A 10,773-nucleotide genomic window follows, 5' to 3' on the forward strand; every position below is an offset into this window, starting at 1 on the left:
CAATATTTTCCTTGAATTCCAACCAAGATTCACCGCAATACGATAGTATAATCGCAACTACGCGCTATCCAAACTTAAATCCGGAGATTACACTTAATTCGCATTAAAATCTAGTGGACAGAAGTTGGGAGAATTTTCTAGAAGATTTGGGAAATATTTGAGAATTCTTGGCTGAAAATGAGGTTTAGGATCAGATTTGATCCTTAAATAGTGGGTCAAATTCGGGTTGGATCACTGTAGCAGTACTGTAGCAAGTTGGTTACTGTAGCAGTACTATAGCAGCGTTTTTGCTCCGTCAGCCTAAATTGCAATGTCCATAATTCTCTACCCCGATGTCGTATCGATGAGCGGTTTGTTGCGTTGGAAACTAGACTTGACGAACTTCATTTTAGGATTTTGCTTTGCTTCAAAACTTCTCATATACTAAAAGATATTCTTTGTCAAAGTTGGACCAAAATTTGCCCTTCATATTTTCCACAAAATCCAAGGTCTCAATAGCTTATTTCTTCAACTCCACTTGGTTGTGAGACTTCCCAGTACTCCTCATATATCACTTTATCCATAACTATACCTAATAATTATACCATTCCTTAAACCCGAAAGACGGCTCATCTTGATTATAATTCCACGTACTTGTACTTAAACTTAGCGAACGTTCATCTGGAAGTACGGGGTGTAACAATAATCCAATTGAGACTTGCTTTGACCTTTATTCTTTACAAAGGAATGGTTCAGATCAATTGGAGTTCTCGCGACTCTGAAATTCAAATATTTGAATTTTTCAAGTACCATTTTAATATAATGATAGTGAGACAATGCTAAACCTTGAGAAGTTCTTTGAATTTTAATTCTTAGAATTAAATCAGCAACTCCTAGGTCTTTCATATAAAATTTGCTAGCAAGCATGCGTTTTGTAGCATTTATGTCGGCAATGTCTTTACTTATTATCAACATATCATCTACATATAAGCAGACAATGACTATATGATTTGGAGTGTTTTTAATATACACACAGTTATCACACTCGTTAATCTTGAACCCGTTTGCCAACATTGTTTGGTCAAATTTTGCATGTCATTGCTTAGGTGCTTGTTTTAGTCCATCAAGAGACTTAACAAGTCGGCACACCTTCTTTTCTTTTCCTGGAACAACAAACCCTTTAGGTTGTTCCATATAGATTTCTTCCTCCAAATGTCCAATTAAGAAGGCTGTTTTAACATCCATTTGATGGATTTGCAGATTGTACACGGCGGCTAACGCTATTAGCACCCGAATGGATGTAATTCGTGTTACCGGTGAGTACGTATCAAAATAATCAATACCTTCTCGTTGTCTACATCCTTTGACAACAAGTCTTGCCTTATATTTGTCAATAATGCCATCGTCCTTTATTTTCCGTTTGAAGATCCATTTGGAACCTAAGGGTTTATTTCCTGGAGGAAGATCAACCAATTCCCAAGTATGATTGTTTAATATGGATTCTATTTCACTATTGATTGCCTCTTTCCAATATTGTGCTTCTGAGGAAGACATAGCTTCTTTAAAAGTCCGAGGTTCATTTTCCAACAAAAATGTTAGAAAATCTGGTCCAAAGGATGTAGACGTCCTTTGACGTTTGCTCCGTCTTGGATTTTCCTCACCATGAATATTGTCATTTACTTCTTCGCGAGGTCGTTTAGATCTTATGCTAGACGTCTCACATTCATTTTTATGCGGATATATATTTTCAAAAAATTCAGCGTTGCCTGATTCAATTACCGTGTTCAATTGAATCTCGGGATTTTCTGATTTATGAACCAGAAATCAATATGTTTTATTGTTCGTTGCATATCCAATAAAAACACAATCAACTGTTTTTGGTCCTATTTTTACCCTCTTAGGTTTAGGAACTTGCACTTTCGCCAAACACCCCCACACTTTGAAATATTTCATGTTAGAATTTCTTCCTTTCCATTTTTCATATGGGATGGATTGTGTTTTGCTATGGGGAACTCAATTAAGTATTCTATTCGCAGTAAGAATAGCTTCCCCCCACAAGTTCTGTGGTAAACCAGAACTTATCAATAATGCATTCATCATTTCTTTTAAGGTTCTATTTTTCCTTTCTGCAATCCCATTGGATTGAGGCTAATACGGAGCAGTTGTTTGATGAATAATGCCATATTCCAAACAAATTTATTCAAACGGAGATTCATATTCACCACCTCTATCACTGCTGATCATTTTAATTTTTTTATTTAGTTGTGTCTCCACTTCATTTTTATATTGCTTGAATGCATTAATTGCTTCATCTTTACTATTAAGTAAATAAACATAGCAATATCTTGTGCTATCGTCAATAAAAGTTATAAAGTACCTTTTTCCACCGCGAGATGGTGTTGACTTCATATCGCAAATGTCGGTGTGAATTAAGTCTAAAGGATCTGAATTCCTTTGAATTGACTTAAAAGGATGTTTAACATACTTTGATTCCACACATATTTGACACTTGTTTTTATTACATTCAAACTTAGGCAATATTTCTAAATTAATCATTTTTCGCAACGTTTTGAAATTGACGTGACCCAAACGTGAATGCCATAAACAATTTGACTCAAACAAGTAAGAAGAAGCAACATTCTTATTCATTTCAATCGCTATTACATTGTGTTTGAAAAGACCCTCATTCAGGTAACCTTTTCCTAAGTACATATCATTCTTGCTAAGTACATTTTTTTCATAAACAAAAACGCACTTGAACCTGTTTTTAACGAGAAATGCAACAGAAACTAAATTCTTCCTAATCTCTGGAACATGGAGAACTTTATTGAGCGTCACCACTTTTCCTGACGTCATCTTCAAGCAAATCTTTCCAACTCCTTCGACCCAAGCAGTTGACGAGTTTCCCATAAAGATAGTCTCGTCTGGACCTGCGGGAGCATAGGATGAAAATAATCCTTTGTTAGAACACACGTGACAAGTATCCCTAGAGTCAATCCACCATTCTTTAGAGTTCCTACCAAATTACACTCGAAGAGGATGGCATATAGGTTCTCCACTTCCTCGTTTGTTTCAATCATATTTGTTTGACGCTTTTTGTTTTCTTTCTTTGGAGCTCTACACTCCGCAGACTTGTGTCCTATTTTTCCGCAATTGTGGCAACTGCCTTTGAATTTCTTCTTTGGCGGAAAATTCTTAGGTCCAAACGACCTCTTTCTCTTTTTGTTGTTCTTTGGTGCCTCTTCAACAACATTTGCCCCCACAATTGTTGAACTTGCTCGTGACTTCTTTTCTGTAGCCTTATTGTCTTCTTCTATTCTTAGGCGCACAATCAGATCTTCAAGGGTCATCTCTTTTCGTTTGTGTTTCAAGTAATTCTTGAAGTCTCTCCACAGTGGAGGCAACTTCTTAATAACCGCCGCTACTTAAAACGAGTCGTTTATGACCATACCTTTAATTAATAAATCAACATTAGTAACATAATCAACATATTTAATAAAAATATTTATTCGGATTATACCTTCCGCTAGAAGATCATGGATTATGATTTGTAGTTCCTGAACTTGTGACATAACGGACTTGCTGTCCACCATTTTGAAATCCAAGAACTTTGCAGCCACGAATTTCTTCAATCCCGCGTCTTCTGTTTTGTACTTCTTCTCAAGTGCATTCCACAATTCTTTAGACGTTTTACACACACTGAAGACATTATACAAGCCATCCTCTAAGCCGTTGAGAATGTAGTTTTTGCACATAAAATCATAATGTTTCTGTCACACCCCGATCTTACTAGGGTGTGATGGGCACCCGACCCCATATTCGGAGCCGAGCGAACCCACTGACTCTTATTACACACATAGTCTCTTTGAACTCTTAAATCAAATAAAATGAAATACATAATGGGAGCTTTCAGAAATATTCTTTTTCGTTGATCTCAATCAAACAAAATCTGAAATCATATGGAATTTATCACATAACACAGAATGACACATCGGCTGATGGAGCCAGTTACAAAACTGACATTCTATACCCACGACTCTGTCTGCAAAGTCTCTAACATCAATTAGAAATCATAACATATAAACTCTAACTCGGCAACACTCCGAAAGAAAGTGGAGCTCGCCAATCCAGCTAAAGCATCTTCTAGCAATGTCCTCTACTCATCTGGGTGTACCTGCGTGGCATGAAACCCAGCCCCCGAAGAAAGGGGGTCAGTACGAGCAATGTACTGAGTATGTAAGGCATGAATAGTAACATAGTAAGAGATGTAATTATGAATAATAACAGAATGGAGATATAGAGCACATCATGGGGTAAAAGAGTAACCTGTACATCTGAATGCATTTTAGGCGGGTACCATGCATGCTTAGTGCTGCGGAACGTGCAGCCCGATCCATATATATACATATCATATTTTACTTTCTTTGAAAACATTTCTTTTTCATATATATGTAAAATAGAACATATCATATTGCCGAGGCGTCGGCTCCGATCCATTTAGCCACATATATCCCGCGTCCAGGACGATATTAACCGATGTGGGATTTGCCTGAACCAATGTGGGATTTGCCTAAACCAATGTGGGATTCGCCTAAGGCAAGCCTTACACTCACCCCCCTTTGGGACTCAGCGTTCTTGCTGAGGTTTGCCCCACCACTGGGTTTGCCCCACCACCGGCTCCGATACCAACTGATTAGGTGGCAATGCGTCTATAGCGCCTCACCTTTTCCCTTACCCCATATACATATACATATATCATATACATATATCATGTAAGCAGCATGCAGGAGAGCCCAAAGAATGTTATGCCTCTATCGGAGGGACATAAGGTCGGTAACCTCCGAATATATTATGGAAGACGCGATGGACAAGTATACTTACCGACACCTGAAGGCTCAGAAACAAGTTTTGGGTCAATCCGATTTAATATAAGAAAGTTATGAGCGTTTGAAGTACAGAACCTTCCATGAACGTTTCAGAAGCTATTTTTGGAAAATCAAAGCAATGATCATATCAAGTACCTTTCGAATATCACTATGAATCAAATCAACATAGAACTTTTGGAACCACACACTTGTATCAAGACATAGAAAAATAGTTCTTCGGAAATCAAGAACATTAGTCATCCTAGTGGCTCTAAGAATAGGAATTTCTTTGAAATCATACATATACTTTGTCATGTTGGTTTCACAAAGATCATGCCAAAAGAAAGAAAGGGTAAGCCTTACATACCTGTTCCACGTCCTATTAGCTACGCTTATTCGTCCAAACTTGCTAGTCTACATTCAAGAAAATTGACATAATCATTAGATTCATCGACATATACTTGTCTTAGTCTTTCAAATGAATTCATTTATATTCTACCGAAATTTCGGCAGCATTTCCCCTGTAAATACACCATCCCCGAGAATTTAACTCGGCCAATTTATCAACAACAATCCGAGAATTCAACTCGGCCAAATTATCCGCAACAATACCAACAATCATACTAACAACTTCAACAATCAATCCAATCAACCTACTACTTCACCCGAGACCTTCCAAATTCAACAAGAACAATAACAACCTATTTCCTTCTTTCAATTTCAATTACAACAACCCAACTTACAATCTTCCAAACACATGTCTCACTTCCAAATTCATGAATTATATTTACAACCTACACATTAGCAATATCATTCCTCGAAATATAAGAAATCATACTAATGTCACATTAACTTCTTCAACAATCCCACAATGATTCCAACTTCATTTCAATTCATCAAACCTTCATTTTTATTATGGAATCCATAATATCAACAATCAAACTACTAAATAAAATCAATTCATCATACCTACACAACATGGCCCTATTCGGCCACCACCTCCATATATATAAATCATGAATTTCATCTATTTCCACATACTTCAACACTCACAAATCATCCATAACACATGAAAGAAGGGGTTAAACCTTACATTTATTCTTTGACTCCTCTATTCGGCTAGAGCTTCCATCTTGCACCATGAATATTGTGCTTGTTCTAACAACCACTCCATGTTAATTAGGGCCTTCAAATTAGTTGGAATACTAGAAGAAAATGATTTTTCTTGATAAATTTCCTTGGCACCAAATTTTGGAACCTTGGCCGAATGGCCCTATTTTTTCTCTCCAAGTTTTCTTCTTGAAATTTCATGAATAATTTGTCTTGCTTGGTCATCTCTCTACATATATATATATAGCTCCTCCCAATACCAAGTGGACACATGCCCCCTTTCTTGAAGTTTCTTAAATTAAAAAAAAAGGATGACTAATTATCTTATTTTGTCATCACTTTTCCATATATATATATATATATATATATATATATATATGGCTCCTACTAATACCATGTGAACCTTCTTGAATATTTTGTGAAATTCCCATTTCTCAATATTTCCATACCAATAAACAACTTGTTCACTAAAATAATTTGGAAAATAGTCTTACCTTTAACTTCTCGCAATTATCTTGAATTATCCGAACGTACAAAATGCGGGCTATAACAGTTTCCATGCCTCAAGTACCACAAATTTCTCCTTATCGGGAGTGTCCGCAGACAAGAAGGGAATCTCCTCATTGATAAATCTTTGTAGGCTAAGGGTGGTCAGATAAAAGAACATTTTCTGCTGCCACCTTTTGAAGTCGATACTGGTAAATTTTCCCGATTTTTCTGCCTTGGCCAACGCTGGTGGCGGAGTAGTGCGACTCGACGACGCAGTAGCCGTTGCCGCTGTGGCAGTACCATTCACAGAATCAGTTTGTTGTTCTGTTCCAATAGTCATTTTTCTGAAAAGAAATTGACACACAAATGATATTAGTAAATCAATGAAGTTTTTTTTTTTTAATCTTCAAACTGAATATAAACTCGATGAAGATTTTATATCTTCAAATCGAGGACCAAAAAACTAGATTAACTCGATGAAGAGTTTATATCTTCAAATCGATTACAAATGACTAAACAATCTCGATGAATTTTTTATATCTTCAAATCGAGTAACAATATGAGTAGAAAGTCACAAGGACTTTAATCTCAAAAAGAGTAAAAAAAAAATTCCTTTCCTGTTGAACAGATTTACAGAATATTTAAACACAAATGCGTATAATTCCTTAAGCTTGTTATTACCCGTAAAGCACAACAGTGATTATTATATCAGTTTGTGTTTGTTAATCAAAAGCAGAAACAGAAAAATCGTGAAAACAGAAATGTAGAAGAAGTAGAAAAATCTTCCGAGCCCACAAGTTGCTTGTGTGTCCTTAAGGAATTATAACCCCCTCACTGTTGCCAAAGGATCTGGGTTACTTCCTCCCAGGATAGAACGGAAGAACGTTTCTGTAGTAGCGGCAATGCAAACCACAGAACTCCGACGAACTCAAATTAACGGAGCAAATCACATGACACTTACGGTTAGTATTTGTTAAAACAATGCACTGAATATAAAAAGAAGAAGTTGAGAAATTTTAATTGCAAAAAGTTCAGAATTTCGTTATGTGTCAAAATGAGGCGAAGCCTCTGAAATTTATATGGAGGAAGAAACTGTTCCGAACAGGCAAGGTGACCGTTCGGGAAGAACTTGCCTTTTCAAAAAATGGTTTGAAATTAAATTATGACTTTGAAAAAATAAATTAGGTCCAAAAAGATCCGAAGCCGGAGCCGAGCGACGACGGCGCGAGGGGAGTCCCTCTTCTCAACCCTTTATGAGCTAGAGGATGTGTTTTGATATATAAACACACAACTCTCTCTTTCCACGACCAATGTGGTACAAAGTGCTCTTTCTCAAATTTTCAATTTCCCCTCCATTTCTCATTCACACCAACTAAGCTTAAGCTTAAAATCCTAACATATAATACAACACAACACACTCTTTAAACGGAGCCATCGCGAACCCCAGACCATTAAAGTAAAGATACATGTGCAAGAACTCTTATATATAAAAGACTACATAAGCTCAAAAATTTATTCACCATAACATACATGATACGGCATAAGGAAACGATCGAGCACTCTCAATTAGCTAATTAAGACTACTTCTGGCGAAGGGTAAATTTCAATGAGAGACCTTAAATCTAGAGCGAGAATTATTTTGTATTCAGTGAAACCATCTTCAGCGAAGAGCTTCTCCCACTCCTTTTTAGTTCTCTCTTTGGCAGTACGAACAACCATCATCAACCTATCCATCTAATGTTGTGCCCTAACAAACTGATCATTACTTTACTTCGAATCCTCCTCCATCAGCATATCTATAATTATCACTTTCCCTCCCTTTCCCTACTTGAAATTGTTTCTCTGCATTTCTTCAGTATCTTCACGCAATCTTTGTCCCTCAAGTTGTGCAGAACGTAGTGTTCAACAATGAAGAATTAAGTTGAGCGGAAAAAGGACTCAAAGGGAGAGGTGGAGGGGAAACAATTTACAAGTCAAGAGGTAAATTTATTGCAAGTTCTCATACCGAAAGTAATGATGATCGATCAAGAAGAAAGAGAGGCAAAATGTTAAAATGGGAGATTACTACCATAGCTAGATTTAGGGTGTGTTTGGTGTGAAGGAAAATATTTTACACGAAAATTGTTGTCTTAACAAACAAGTGATTTTCTTATTATGTTCTAGTGTTTGGTAAGCAAACAGAAAACATATTCCAAAAACATTTATATATAATCTAGACATATACTATGGCCTATGAGGTGAGTAATTTATAAATAATTTGTGTAGGGCAACTTCGAATAGGGACAGATGGTTTCTGTAGCTGAATTGTACCTTGAGTAAGATGGCATTAGCATGGGGAATTTTATCGAACATATCCCCTCCAACAAAGTCCAAATTCCCACTTCCCTTGCAGTCGCCTATAACATGAGGAGATCGAGTACAATACACTTTATATTAGGAAAAGTTTTGGCTATAGCGATTGACATAGTACTCGTGCCACCACCAACGTCCACCAACAAGGTTGACCCCTGAAACACATGTTTACACTATGTAATAAGCATGTTGGTATTGAACCTTGAGTCACTAGCCAATGCATCGTTGAAAATATCACTTAGTACTCTGGGTTCTTCATCCACATTGTAATCCCAGAAAGCTTTTGCATGAGCGGTATGAAAAGCCGTAGGAGAATCATTTTGGAACCAAGCACTTAACTCAGACCATGCTTTTGAAATGACTAGATCGTGGTTGATTAGCAAGAGTGACCTAACATTGAAGGGCTCATTTTTCACAAGAAGGTGACTAGCTGGGGTAAGAAAATAGTGATCTTCGTGTTGATTTAGGAAACCAATATGCACTAAAAAGTGCATTAAAATTGGCAAGAAGGAAATCTTTGAAGAATTGACGATAGAAAGTTCAGAAGAGCGACAGAAAGACACATGGGCTTACCATGTTTGTTGAGGACATCAATGATGCCTAGTTTAAGTGCACATCTTATTGCTGAAGAACTAATGAAGTTGAAAATATAGTTCCAGATTTGAGCTTGAGCCTGGAGAAGCTCAGTGGAAGTACTTTCACTTGTTGACATTTCTAATGAACTTGTTTTGCTTAGAGTTGTCATCTAAAGCCAACAGTAACATGTATATTTATAGAACTAATGAGATCATGGAAAGACTATATGTAATCCATGCTTATTTTTTCATTTTTTGAATTTAATAGTTGACCTTCAAAAAGGTTACAACGGAAAAGTTAATAGTAATTGACAAAAACCTATTGGATAGTTCAAAATATATTAAAATAGTTTCTGATTGACTCGTAATTTTAAATTATTTATCAGCAGAGGTGAAGTTGTAGGAGATTTTCACGCTCTTTATCACGTTCGCATTCAGGGGTTCAAGTTATCAAATTGTCAAGTATATAATCAGGATAAAATATAACTTAGGTATGTTCCAAATAAATAATGCCACGTTCAAGGGATCTCGAGGTATTATGCCAAGAATTAATTAAGATATGGGTCAGTTTTCACTGTTTTTCTTTAGAGAGCATAGTTGCACCAGCATTGAGTTTAGACCTGGTGCTGCTACCAAAAAGAAAAAAAATGACAACAGGAGAAATTCAGGAAACTATAACAATTAATTCGTCAATCAGGTAAATATATATGATCTTCGATTGATGTTTTGCTTCACAGTTAAAAAGCCCATTGTGATGCTGGCTGGCTATATATATTCTGCATCCTCAATCTAAGTGCGGCACCTCTGTTTCTGAAACAGAGAGCAGAAATGTAGTACTCCCTCTTTCCTAATTTGTTTGACGCTTTTCGTTTTTCGAGAGTCAAACCTTTTAATTTTGATCGTGTGTTTAAACATAGACTCTTTAATTTTTTCAAAATAAAATTTATAACGTAAAAAGTACTATAAGTCACTATAATTAATAATTTAAAATATTTAAAAGACATACGAAAAAAATTACTGTCAAAGATCAACTTGTTTGACTCTCAAAAAGTGAAAAGTGTCAAACAATTGGGGACGGAAAGAGTAATATCTTACTTGTTTATGAGTTCAATTTTTTCATAAGAAGTATAAATTTTGAATTTGGGGCATGGAGAGTTACATATGAGGTGTAGATGTGGAGAGTTACATATGAGTGACTTTGGGGTCTCAATAATGGCCGGGAGAAGGCTCAAATTTGTCACACCCATGTGTATTTTTTATACCCATCTCACCTCATTAGTGTGCTTTCCATTAAATCCATCTCTTTTTTTTTTCTTAAAATTATTTTATGTTGTTTTAGATCTTTTTAAAGAGTCGTAAAGTACGAGAAAATTGTGAAAGATGTAGAATAAGATTAGATTTAT

The 10,773-nt window shown here is 36.2% G+C and overlaps 1 pseudogene; it reads right to left on the minus strand.

The window, feature by feature from the left end:
- Positions 1–6,498: 6,498 nt before the first annotated feature.
- On the minus strand, positions 6,499–9,507 carry LOC132644220 (myricetin 7/4'-O-methyltransferase 2-like; annotated as a pseudogene).
- Positions 9,508–10,773: the final 1,266 nt, after the last annotated feature.

The sequence above is a fragment of the Lycium barbarum genome, chromosome 6 (genome assembly GCF_019175385.1).
Source record: "Lycium barbarum isolate Lr01 chromosome 6, ASM1917538v2, whole genome shotgun sequence".
Taxonomy (NCBI): domain Eukaryota; kingdom Viridiplantae; phylum Streptophyta; class Magnoliopsida; order Solanales; family Solanaceae; genus Lycium; species Lycium barbarum.